This window comes from Manis pentadactyla, chromosome 12 (assembly GCF_030020395.1).
Source record: "Manis pentadactyla isolate mManPen7 chromosome 12, mManPen7.hap1, whole genome shotgun sequence".
Classification (NCBI taxonomy): Eukaryota; Metazoa; Chordata; class Mammalia; order Pholidota; family Manidae; genus Manis; species Manis pentadactyla.
In genome coordinates this window covers 102,990,401-103,004,426 of record NC_080030.1, presented here as the reverse complement: position 1 = coordinate 103,004,426, position 14,026 = coordinate 102,990,401, and positions in this window count along the sequence as shown.

The window sequence follows — 14,026 nt, the reverse complement described above, 5'->3', positions numbered from 1 at the left end:
CCAGAAGGAAAGTGCTAGAAAAGATAGCTAAGGACTTGACTGCAGGAACATTCTCCCAACAAATGAAATTGCTTCTGACTTTTCATAAAATCTGCATGTGGAAGCCCACCACCCATGTCCCCTAGCATTTGTTTCCTCAGTCTTAATACTTCCTAGCACTCGCCTCTCTGGAATTTAATCCCTGCCTCTTGGTTCTGCTCTGTGGTATCCACAGATTGTAAAAAAGGCCTTTCCATGTGATGGCTGTAAAAATGTTTACTGAGAATCACCATGCCTCCCCACTTCAGTCTTCCCTATCCAAGCTAAACAGTGCTAGTACCTTACTTTGATTCTTCTATATCCAGCATGGAATCTGAGGCCCTGCCCCACTCTGATCCCTCTCTTCTGGACAGATCTTCATTTGTCAAGGGGCTATGTTTTTATTAATCAACCTAAGCTTATATTAACATTTTTGGAAGTTATGTCCCTTCTTCAAATTAACTGCTATTAAGCCAGCCATGTTCCTCTCATCCTATGCACATGAGTGGATCCAATCACAGAATGTTAAAGGCAGAAGGCACCTCAAGAATTGTCTAGTCCAAACAGTTACCAAAGGGAAAGGGACTAGGGAGGATGGGTGGGAATGGAGGGATAAGGGTGGGGAAAAAGAAAGTGGGTATTACGATTAGCATGTATAATTAGCATGTAGGGGGGCAGGCATGGGGAGGGCTGTGCAACACAGAGAAGACAAGTAGTGATTCTACAGCATCTTACTACGCTGATGGACAGTGACTGTAATGCGGTATGTGGGGGGGACTTGGTGAAGGGGGGAGCCTAGTAAACATAATGTTCTTCAGATTAATGACAACAAAATTAGAAAAAAAAAAAGAATTGCCTAGTCCCAACTACTCCTTCCACATCTCAAAGAAATGGAGGTTTTGAGACTGATCAACCCAAAGCTTTCAGCAGGTTTACAGGAGAATTAGATCGATGTCCTGTTCTTGTTCCCATGTAATAGAACATCTACTATGACCACATGTGTAGTCTCAGCTCTCTGAGGTCCAAAAGGATCTAAGAGATCTTTAAAGTTAAAACATAAACTGGGATTTCACATTAAAAAATATTAACAGGAGCCAGGCAGGTAGGGACGTAATTATTTGATAAATACTATCTGTCTCCCTCATCATCATCCTCATCATAATGTTGTCCTGGGAGTTCTAACTTAGTCGCAAGGGCTGGACAGTTGTGAGGGTCAAAGTGTTTATTTAATTTCTAGCTATGTGCTGAATACTTGGATTCATGATTTTATTTAATTCTCCAAAGTGCTTTAATCGGTAGTATCCTTACTTATTAGATAAATTAGAGAAAACTGAGGCCTAGACAAAGTTAATAAAAATTTTTTAAAAGTTTAAATGCTTTCACCAAGAAAAAAAGTGGGGAATAAATATGTGAGATAATGGAACTTGATGTGGAGGATAAAAGCCAAAGCAAAAAAAAAAATGTTAAGATCACATAGTAAGTGGCAGAAACAGGACTTCCAACCACATCTGCATGATTCCAAAGCATAAATCACAACATCCACGCCGACCCTAAACAGGGCACAGATACTGGTGATGTTCGTAGATGTAAAGACTTCCCTGTCTCCTTCAAGTGTAGTATAATTTCTTCAAAGGTGGGAACTATATCCCCAACATTCACCACAGTACCTGTAACCTAAAGGCTACAAAATTCGCATGGTATCATATTAAATATGTAATATTTTACTGAACCTCAGGTTACCACAATAACTAACACATCAGTTAACCATCAGAACGAACAAGTACTTTCTGAGTTGCTCTACACCGAACAGTGGTTTGATGTAGTGTGTATATACACAAGATTGTATTTTATAAAAAGAATTTATTTCTGGAGTTTATGGTTCATTTAAGGAAAAAAATCTGTGGGGGAAAAAAATAGATATTATAGTTGGTAATTAATATAACTGAGGGCTAAAATGTGTAAGCAAGAGAAAGGAGAAATCAAGAAGGCTGAGATACTATCCAGATAGTATCCGGATTTACAAAGGGGAGAAAACAAGGCCTGTTATGGAGTTGGAATGAAATGACTAAAAGCAAAGAAGTTAGAATAAGCAAGTGAAGGCAGTGGTAGAAAATAAATGTGAAAGAAATAGGTAGAAACTAAATGTAGAAAGCATTGAATGCATGGCATTTTGTGCTAGAAACCAATAATCCTGTTCTTGAACAAAGATCTGACAGAGTCGAAGGGCTGCCTGTGTCAGAGAAGTGAGCAGAGTGAACTCAAAGGGCTTTGCAGGACAGGAGAGAGCAGGACGCGACCACAAGACTGAGAAAGTTCAAAAGCCAGCTGGGCTACAACCTGGTAAGGTAGCAAGACTCAGGTTGGTATGAGTCCTGAGGTTGGACTGGGCTAGGGAGACTGGACGCCAGGTGGCGGGCAAGGAAGGGCTGTGAGGTAGGTGGAGATGACGGCCATTGAAGAGGCGGAGCCCAAGCCAGGCAGCGCGGCGTGCTGACAAAGAGGGAAGCAGGACTAGCTCAGGACTAAGGAAAAGCCCTTTAGGAACACTTAGCAGTGAAGTGCTTCTTTTTCATGTTACAACTAGCTCCTTCCCAGTATGAAACCCGGGCGTAGACACTTCTAAGTAGAGATGTCCTTGGAATTTGAATTCATCAACATAGAAGATTCTGACCCAAGTGAGAGCCATATCTGGGACCGGTCCCCCCTGGGACACTCTGAGAGAAGAGGGAAGGAATCCTGAAGGGGATACGCACACCTTTCAGCATCGTAATTCTCACTGCAACTTGCAAAGCTGCCAGTGCCCTGAAAGTAGGGAAACTAGATCTTGACAGGATTGAAGAAAGGCGAGTCTAGCAATTTTCTGGCAGGATGAATCCCAGAGACCCAGTTGGCCATCTTCTGTGAAACTGTAGCTCTCGGGGGATAAAGCTAAGGGCTAGAGTGGTTAAAAAAATTAAAGCAATAAATTATAATAAGAGATCGATACAAAGAAAGAACTCAAAGAAACTGGTATCTACCTAAGGCTAGGGAATGAAGACAAACTGTGACTTAAGTATTATCCCCTTGATTTTGAACCTGAGAACATAAAAGTGGAGTACAAAAGGACTGGGTTTAGTGAAAGCTGAGTTTTGTTTGGGATGTGTTGACTTTGAGATGGTGGCAAAATACCGAATGGAAATCTGGTGGAGGAAATTAAAGGTGAGATATTTGAGCTCAGGGCTGAAGCCAAGGTCAAAGATTCAGATCTAGAAATAAGTGCAATTTGGAACCCTGGGGACTCAGGAAATACTGAGGTGAACTGGAGAGTGGAAATGAGATGGAAATGTCCACAAAGACATTATCAGTTAAAGGGCCAGGTGCCCTTCCATCTTCTGACAAGCTGCCCATTCAATTGGATTCTCCTCTAGAGCAAAACTACTGTCTCTTGTTCTTCTGTGTGTGCCAACTTCTAACACAGTGCATGGTCCATAGTAGATATTTAACAAGGTATACTAAACTTAAATCAACAGAAACCATGCGATTTGGAGTTGTTGTATTCTGTTCCAACTGACAAAGCTCCTTTTCAGGGTTCAATCCTTATCTTAGCACACAGAGCCCTCCTCTCTGGCTTCACCTGCCGCTTCTCCCCGGAGCCCATGCTGTGCTATAGCTAAACAAACATAACCAATTAAGTTCATGCAAACATAATACTTTGCTTAGAAATTGCATGTTATGTACATGCTGTTTATGCTAATAGACATCAATTTCCCTGCCTCTTCCATCCTTTTATCTAGATAACTCCTATTCAGCCACCAATTTCATATGAAATGCAGATTCCTTCAGGAAGTCTTCCTATTGCTTCCCTAGTCTGACTTGACATAACAGTACTTTTAAGTGGTATTATGCTGGCAGTGCCTCATTCAGGGTGTGAGAGCCAATGATGCATGTTTGTTCCCAATTCTCTGTTCAGTGGCCTCATGTAGATAGCCCCAAATCATCCATCAAAAGTCTCTGATAGAGATATTCACACCATGGGAATCAGCAAAGGCTACAGATCAGAGAGGGACGGATGGTTTTGTTTTCCTCTGTGCAACTAATCATTAAACATACATCAGCACATATTGCTTTAAAGTCATTTTTCTGTAATCCCTTAACTCCCCATAAATCATGTTGTCATAAATATTACCCCACTTGTACTAAAATTATGTTTTTGCCTCTCCCTTTCTAGGGCCTACGTTTCTCATAGATTTTTGTATCTTTAGCTTCCATCATATATTCTAAGTATCCAGTAAATGTTTATCAAATAAATGAATGAATGAGAATATGATTGGTTCCCTTTTCTTGATACCTTGAAATTGTTTAGCCCTGAGTTATTCCCTCTGATTAAGCCTATTATAGAGCCTCAAGAAGAAGAGACCAAGTGAGTCAGACTATTTCTTTAGAGGTAAGAGCTATAATTTTGAGAATAAATGAATTTTATAAAAAAAAAACCATACACATATATTGAGAGCAGCAAAAATCCAAGGAATGAGCATTGGATAACATACCAGGAGGTGTTTTGAGAGGAGAAAAGTAGACTTGGAGAAATCAGGGAGCAGGGAACAGAAGAGGCAATAAAAAGTTTACTCAGAGACATCAGGACCATACATCCTGGTGGAAGAGGAGAGATTCATGAAGATGGGGCTGATCAAAAGCTACTGGGTATAACTGACAAACTTTATGGGGAATAAGTTACCGAAGTTACAGCACCAACATTGAGAACATAAACATCACATGCTAACAAATTGGCTTTAAGATCACATGCAGTTGTTATCACTATTTTATTAAATAGAAATGAAGGATTATTAGTAACATTTCCTCAGAAAATAAGTAGCACAAATATTTGTGGGATCATAAAACAAGTATACACATACATATAGATACACACACATTCTCACACACAAGAGGGCAAATTGACTTCATTGGAGAAAAAAATACTTATATATCTTCATAATATTTTAGCAGTGGAAAGAAATTTTACATTGAAATTTATTTAAAAGCAATACTATGAAATGTTGAAGTGATAACCTGATCATTTTACTGATCCTTTCAAATATTTTTTTTCCATTTTTCACTGCGGCAAAATACATATAATGGATTTACCATCTTAATTGTTCTTATAAGTGTATAGTTCAGTAGTGTTAAGCATATCAACATTGCTGCCCAACTAATCTTCAGAACTTTTTGATATTGTAGAACTGAAACCCTGTGCCCATTAAACAATTCCATTTTCCCTTCCCCTCATCCACCATTCTACTTTCTGTTTCCATGATTATAACTACTCTAGATACCTCATGTAAGTGGAATCAGACAGCATTTGTCTTTTTGTGACTATTTCACTTAGCATAATTTCCTGAAGGGTCATCCATGTTGTAGCATATATCAGGATAGCCTTCCTTTTTAGGGGTGAATAATATTTCATTGTATGTACACACCACACTTCGTTTATCTGTTCATCTGCTGATGGACCCTTGGGTTGCTTCCAAATTTTGGCTATTATAAATAATGCTGCTAGGAACATGGGTGTGCTCAAATGAAAGTTTTAAGTTATTTTTCTTAGTAGTTATAAATGGTAACTATATTAAAATTTAGCAAAACTAGAAACCAATAAATCAAACATGATTTTGCAATAAATCTTGGCAATAGACTAATAAAAGTTTTCGTATAAAGTAAAAAGTCAATTTAACAGTTTTTACTAAGTTCAATATGAAAAACTATGTACTTGCCAAATACATAATTAGAAGGAACTTTTAGAAAATGAAATAAATATGCTTTAGTTTTACATACATTATATATGTAAAGTCTTTAAATTTTACTAAATCAGTTGAATAATTAAAAGCTAAAAGCAGGCATAATGCCATTGCTTTAAAACTGTTCAGTGTAATACAAGAAGATGCTTCCTTATTGATCACTGTAATTAAACTCTTCAAAAAAAATTTTCTGTTTTAATAGGAAAATATCCTGAGATGTACTCCACAGGATTTTTGGACAATAGCAGTTGAAGACTTTTTTTTTAACTGTACACATTGAATTAAGAGAAATGATTTAAACATATGGCTAGTTCTGCAGCTATAACTTAGCAGATGGTTAATACTAAGTTTGAAAAATGAAAATGGAATTTCTTAGCATCTTAATATACCATGTGATCTTATTTACCTGTTCAAAATGCCTTTTGCATCTTTCTATAATGCAAATTGTTTAAATTGTAGCATAAGAGGCAAGATTACAGCAAATACTTGTTAAATATAAGAGAAGGAAGTGAAGGAGCCATAACAATTTACCGAAAAATAATAACACTGGTTTATTCATAAGGTCTTTAAATAAAAGTATAGTAAAGCACCAATCTAATTACCTTATTACAAGTTCTACTAAATCATGCCCCTCATGCCCTGCATGTGTAACTCTTACTTTAAATCAAGAAGCCTCTAACATTTATGTTAATTATTCTGGTTCTCCCAACCCCAGGGAGATGATAGAGTTCTTTGTGTCTAAAAATAATAAAATACCTGATAAGAAAAAACTCCTCTCCCCAAGCCAGGCTAATGTGTTTACTAGAAAATTATCCAGCTGGATTGAGATGTGGCCAGAGAGAAGTATTTTAAATCTTACTACTGATAGTGTGCATGTTTTAATTTTTCATGCATAGAGTCCTAAAGTGACAATTATCATTGATTATACATGGAACAGACAAGAACTGCACAAAAATTAATTGTATTGTTTAGGGAAATGGGTATGTAATAGTTCTAAAAAGGATTACTCACTGACACAAAGTAGCAAAGAAATTTAATTTGGTAGAGAAAAAACACGAAAGTGATTAAACACACACAGTTGATTCTCACTCTTCGCAGTAGTTATGTTGTATAAAGTTGTGATGAACCCTGACCTACCACTCTTAGGAGAAATACAGGGTAGGCTCCTGTGAGCCCCTGGCCACAAAATTTTTGTCAAAAAAAACACCACTTGCACTATAGAGGCTCATTTGCCAGTGTCCTTGGGAAACAAGCCAGTCTCATCAGTATTGAAAACTTGTTCTTCTGTGTAACTCTGGTTATATAACACTTAGCAGGTATTTTAAAAATTCTTCTGCAGCATCCTGATCTGCAGAGCCAGTCTCACCCGCAAGTTTATTTTTCACACCATATCTCCTTTTGAAATGTGTGAACCAGCCAACACTATCCAAGAATGGTTAAACATTTTCCTGACCCTGAGTAATATGACTATAAATTTCTTGGCTTTTAGCCACACAGCAATGCTTTCCACTGCATTTTAAAAATCAGTTATCTCACGCATCCACAAACATAGCCACTTTCCCATAGCTTCACCACACACCACAGATGTTACTTTGCACTTTCTGGAGCAGCCTCACATGCAGATTGGAGAGTTGCCTCTTCCTTTTTTTAGCAATGCATGTTGTTGATTCACTAATATTGCACTCATGCCTAAACAAAGCTTATCTAACACATGTAACACAGGTATCTTCTCCATAAGACACCTCAAAGTCTACTTGTGACTAAACAGCACTTCAGCACTACATTTGGGAAACATTTTGAACAATGAAATCACCACCAAAAACTGCAAAAATGCAAAAACAAAACAAAAACCATGGCACTAACGAGAAGGATCCTTTTTCACTCTGCATCACGAGGGCCGACCTCAGCTGCAGTGTGTGAGCCAGGTGGGCCACTCAAATTTTTTTCATTTCCATGTCCACAAATGATGTGAAAACACTGGAGTATTAATTTTAATACAAATAAATGTTAGCAAGTAGGAGACTTTATGAATAACAAGCATTTCATAAAGAAAAATTGCAAGCTTGCCTTTGGGAGCAGGGCTGACAAGAATTACATCAGTGTGGCAGAAAGTTCCAAAGCAAAGCAGAGGACTTACAGAGGTGAGAATATCTAGACAAGGTTCTAACACAGTATTCACTGACCACAAGGATCCACCTTCTTTAGCACTGTTTTACTCAGTATTACTTATCAGTTAATTCAACATAAATTGAAAAATCAAAGTCAACCCCAAAGCCCTGATATATGGACAGCTTAATGGCACAGAACTAATGTTCATTCCAATTTCAGTTTTCCTGTAGTTGGCACAAGTCCTTGAAAATAAATAATTACAAGTAGGAGACATAAGACAAGCAGAAAAATTAAAAAATATGCATTTTCCATGTATTTAGAGCTGAGAATCTAAAAGGATGAGGAAAGAGGAGCTAACATTTATCAAATCTCCTGTTATCTGCCAGGCATTTCAATATTCCCATTTTATAGAGGAAGAAAACTGAGATCAGGGATTAGCATGCTCAAGAACACAGTTCAAAGCCATGATTCAAACCCGTAGTTACAATATACAGGGAAGTTCTTGCCAAATAAGAGCTTGAAACTGACATCAGTTTAAGGGACAATGTTTTAAGTCAAATTACCCTCTACTAGGGAGTATGTAGAAGATTCTAGGATTCAAGGATGAGTTGGGAAAACGGACTTACTCTCTGTTTTGCCCCACCCCATCCCACCCATTCTCTACCTTTATTTGTTGTGGGCTCTGATCTGTGGACGCTGCATCACAGGCCTCTCTGGCCCTCTGGCTTCCCGTTGGGTTTAGCCAAGGGGAGATGTCAGCAGGAGAAGAAAGCTCAGGATGGGCCAACGAGGCCCTCACAAGGAAAGGTGATGATCTGACAACGTGTGTTCACCATTCAGAGATGTGCCTAGGAAGCGGTCCCAAAGCTGGACATCTTCCCAGTTGCATGTATAAATGCAGACCATACCGTTGTTTTGAGGACTGAATGTAAAAATGCTACATGTAAAAGGAATACAAATTCCCCAGAACCAATGTATGGTAATTCCATTATATTTACTTAAAAATTAAGACAAAAAATAAAAACCTTTTTAAGAGGAAAAATAAATGACTCACACAAGACCAACGACAAATCATGGAGTTGTAGGTAAACCTGAAGCTTCTCCTTTCTATTTTCTTCTCCAAGCATGAGGTTATAGAGTCTCATAAAGATTACAGCTCAGTCAGGTCTGTGAAGCGCCCCAACCCCAGGTCCCGCCGGTCCCCAGGCCAAGAGCACCTTAGTGCAGCTACACCCCAGGTTGAGTTTGAATCTTAGGAACTCAAGCACTGTGTGCTTTCATCTCCCTGACAGGAGGAGAAGCTATCCTTGTTCTTTTCTCTCCCCATGTAACCATAAACCCCAAACTCAAAGAAATGAATTTTCAAGCTGAGAGAGCCTTTTTCTAATTTTTTTAAACAGCTGTATCATGGAAAAACTGATGTAAAGTAAACTTCACATATTTAAAGTACACAGTTTGATAGGTTTGGACATGTGGATAAACCCACGTAACCATCACCACTAAGTAATGAAGACATACACACAAAATTTCCTCATACCGTCTGATGACCCTTCCCGCCCACCCGTCCTGACCCCTCACCCCACCCACTGTCTCCGCGCAATCACTGACCTGTTTTTTCATCGCTACGAATTAATTTGCACTTTCTAGGGTTTTATATAAATGAAATCATCCAGTATGATTTTTTTTTTTGGTCTGGCATTTTTTGTTAAACATAGTTTTTTTGATTCATCCACGAGGTTGTATATTTCAATAGTTTGTTTCTTTTCATTGCTGAGTGGTATTCAATTGTGCGAATATATCACAATTATTTGTTCAGACTTTTGGTGGACATTTGTATTGTGTCCAACTGCGGGCTATGAGATTCATGTACAAGTTCTATATGGAGATTGTAGAGAAAAATGCTCCGTAAGTAATTTCACTTTCTGCCTGGTCAGGGCTTTCTAAGCAAAGAGTACTGGCATTTGGGCTATGAGACAATTGAGTAGTAACCCTAAAGATAGAGACAACCAAGGGAGCCAAAATGACGGCGTGAGTAGGACAGTGGGAATCTCCTCCCAAAAACATATACATTTTTGAAAATACAAAAAATACAACTAATCCTAAAAGAGAGACCAGAAGACACAGGACATCAGCCAGACTACATCCACACGTGCGAGAGTCCAGCGCCTGGTGAAAGGGGTAAGATACAAGCCCCGGCCCGGCGGGACCCGAGGACCCTCACCCCAGCTCCCGGCGGGAGAAGAATAGGCAGAGCGGGAGGGAGACGGAGCCCAGGACTGCCGAGCACCCAGCCCCAGCCACCCGCACCAGAGCGCAGACACAGTGCATGTGTGGAGGGCTGGAAACTAGGGAAATAGGGCAGCAAGATCTCCGACCTGGTTCCAAAGCTGATGCCCCTGTGACAAAGAAAAGCGAGGGCTTTTTGAAAGTCTTAAAGGGACAGGGACTTAACAGCTAGACGGAAACAACACAGATCACAGCCCAGTGGCTGGAAATTACAGGGAAAATCGGGTGCACTAACCCCTTGGGCAACAGCTCTGAGACCCCTCACGGAGGTAAACAGCCAAACATCCCCCCGTCCATTACCCCTCCAGACGCTGCGAAAGCAGAGAAACAGCCTAAGGCAAACCACGCCTCCATATTGACCGGGCAAGACACAAAGAACCAGCCTACACGCTATTACCCAACAAAAGCCACTAGGGATCGCAGGTGTCACAGTAAAGAAAGGCCAGTAGCAAATGAAAAGTTTGGTCCTCCCAGCTGACAGTCAATAGCACCTCTCAACAAGAAAAGGCAAAAAAAATACGATCCAGACAAGACTAACCCAGACAGCTTCAGCATCTGCTACATCTTCCCCTGAGAAGGAACCTGGGGTGATAGATTTAACCAGTCCTCCTGAAAAAGAATTCAAAACAAAAGTCATAACCATGCTGATGGACTTGCAGAAAAATATGCAAGAACGAAGGAAGGAGAATACAGAAATAAAACAAGCTCTGGAAGGACTTCAAAACAGAACAGACGAGATGCAAGAGAACATTAATGGACTAGAAAACAGAGAACAGGAACGCAGAGAAGCTGATGCAGAGAGAGATAAAAGGATCTCCAGGAATGAAAGAATTTTAAAAGAACTGTGTGACCAATTGTAATGGAACAATATCCACATTATAGGGGTACCAGAAGAAGAAGAGAGAGAAAAAGGGATAGAAAGTGTCTTTGAAGAAATAATTGCTGAAAACTTCCCAAAACTAGGGGAAGAAATGGCCTCTCAGACCACAGAGGTACACAGAACTCCCATGACAAGGGATCCAAGGAGGGCAACACCAAGACACATAATAATTAAAATGGCAAAGATCAAAGACAAGGACAAAGTATTTAAGGCAGCCAGAGAGAAATAAAAGGTTACCTACAAAGGAAAACCCATCAGGCTATCATCAGACTTCTCAACAGAAACTCTACAGGCCAGAAGAGAATGGCATGATATACTTAATGCAATGAAACAGAAGGGCCTCGAACTAAGACTACTGTATCCAACACGAATATCATTTAAATATGAAGGAGGGATTGAACAATTACCAGACAAGCAAAAGTTGAGGGAATTTGCCTCCCACAAACCACCTCTTCAGGGCATCCTACAGGGACTGCTCTAGATGGGAGCACTCCTAAAAAGAGCACACAACAAAACACCCAACATATGAAGAAGGGAGGAGGAGGAATAAGAAGGGAGAGAAATAAAGAATCATCAGACAGTGTTTATAATAGCTCAACAAGCGAGTTAAGTTAGACAGTAAGATAGTAAAGAAGCTAACCCTGAACCTTTGGTAACCACAAACTTAAAGCCTGCAATGGCAATAAGTTCACACCTTTCAATAATCACCCTAAATGTAAATGGACTGAATGCACCAATCAAAAGACACAGAGTAATAGAATGGATAAAAAAGCAAGATCCATCCATATGCTGCTTACAAGAGACTCACCTCAAACCCAAAGACATGCACAGACTTAAAGTCAAGGGATGGAAAAGGATATTTCACGCAAACAACAGAGAGAATAAAGCAGGTGTTACAATTCTGGTATCAGACAAAACAGACTTAAAAATAAAGAAATTAACAAAAGACAAAGAAGGACATTACATAATGATAAAGGGCTCAGTCCAACAAGAGGATATAACCATTATAAATATATATGCAACCAATACAGGAGCACCAACATACCTGAAACAAAAACTAACAGAACTAAAGGGGGATATAGACTGCAATGCATTCATTCTATGAGACTTCAACACAACACTCCCTCCAAAGGACAGATCCACCAGACAGAAAATAAGCAAGGACAAAGAGGCACTGAACAACACAGTAGAACAGATGGACCTAATAGGCATCTACAGAACTCTACACCCAAAAGCAACAGGATACACATTCTTCTCAAGTGCACATGGAACATTCTCCAGAATAGACCACGTACTAGGCCACAAAAAGAGCCTCAGTAAATTCCAAAAGATGAAATCCTACAACCAACTTTTCAGACCAGAAAGGCATAAAACTAGAAATAAACTGTACAAAGAAAGCAAAAAGGCTCACAAACACAAGGAGGCTTAACAACATGCTCCTAAAGAGTTAATGGATCAATGACCAAATCAAAATGGAGATCCAGCAATATATGGAAACAAATGACAACAACAACACTAAGCCTCAACTTCTGTGGGACACAGCAAAAGCAGTCTTAAGAGGAAAGTATATAGCAATCCAGGCATATTTAAAAAAGGAAGAACAAACCCAAATGAATGGTCTAATGTCAGAATTATCGAAATTGGAAAAAGAAGAACAAATGAGGCCTAAGGTCAGCAGAAGGAGGGACATAATAAAGATCAGAGAAGAAATAAATAAAATTGAGAAAAATTAAACAATAGCAAAAATCAATGAAACCAAGAGCTGGTTCTTCGAGAAAATAAACAAAATAGATAAGCCTCTAGCCAGACTTATTAAGAAGAAAAGAGAGTCAACACAAATCAACAGTATCAGAAACGAGAAAGGCAAAATCACGACGGACCCCACAGAAATACAAAGAATTATTAGAGAATACTATGAAAACCTATATGCTAACAAGCTGGGAAACCTAGGAGAAATGGACAACATCCTAGAAAAATACAACCTTCGAAGACTGACCCAGAAAGAAACAGAAAATCTAAACAGATCAATTACCGGCAACGAAATAGAAGCGGTAATCAAAAAACTACCAAAGAACAAAACCCCCGGGCCAGATGGATTTACCTCGGAATTTTATCAGACATACAGGGAAGACACAGTATCCATTCTCCTTAAAGTTTGCCAAAAAATAGAGGAGGAGGGGACACTCCCAAACTCATTCTATGAAGCTAACATCACCCTAATACCAAAACCAGGCAAAGACCCCACCAAAAAAGAAAACTACAGACCAATATCCCTGATGAACACAGATGCAAAAATACTCAACAAAATATTAGCAAACTGAATTCAAAAATACATCAAAAGGATCATACACCATGACCAAGTGGGATTCATCCCAGGGATGCAAGGATGGTACAACATTCGAAAGTCCATCAACATCATCCACCACATCAACAAAAAGAGAGACAAAAACCACATGATCATCTCCATAGATGCTGAAAAAGCATTTGACAAAGTTCAACATCCATTCATGATAAAAACTCTCAGCAAAATGGGAATAGAGGGCAAGTACCTCAACATAATAAAGGCCATCTATGATAAACCCACAGCTAACATCATACTGAACAGCGAGAAGCTGAAGGCTTTTCCTCTGCGATCGGGAACAAGACAGGTATGCCCACTATCCCCACTGTTATTTAACATAGTACTGGAGGTCCTAGCCACGGCAATCAGACAAAACAAAAAAATACAAGGAATCCAGATTGGTAAAGAAGAAGTTAAACTGTCACTATTTGCAGATGACATGATACTGTACATAAAAAACCCTAAAGACTCCACCCCAAAACTACTAGAACTGATATCGGAATATAGCAAAGTTGCAGGATACAAAAACAACACACAGAAATCTGTGGCTTTCCTATACACTAACAATGAAACAACAGAAAGAGAAATCAGGAAAACAACTCCATTCACAATTGCATTAAAAAA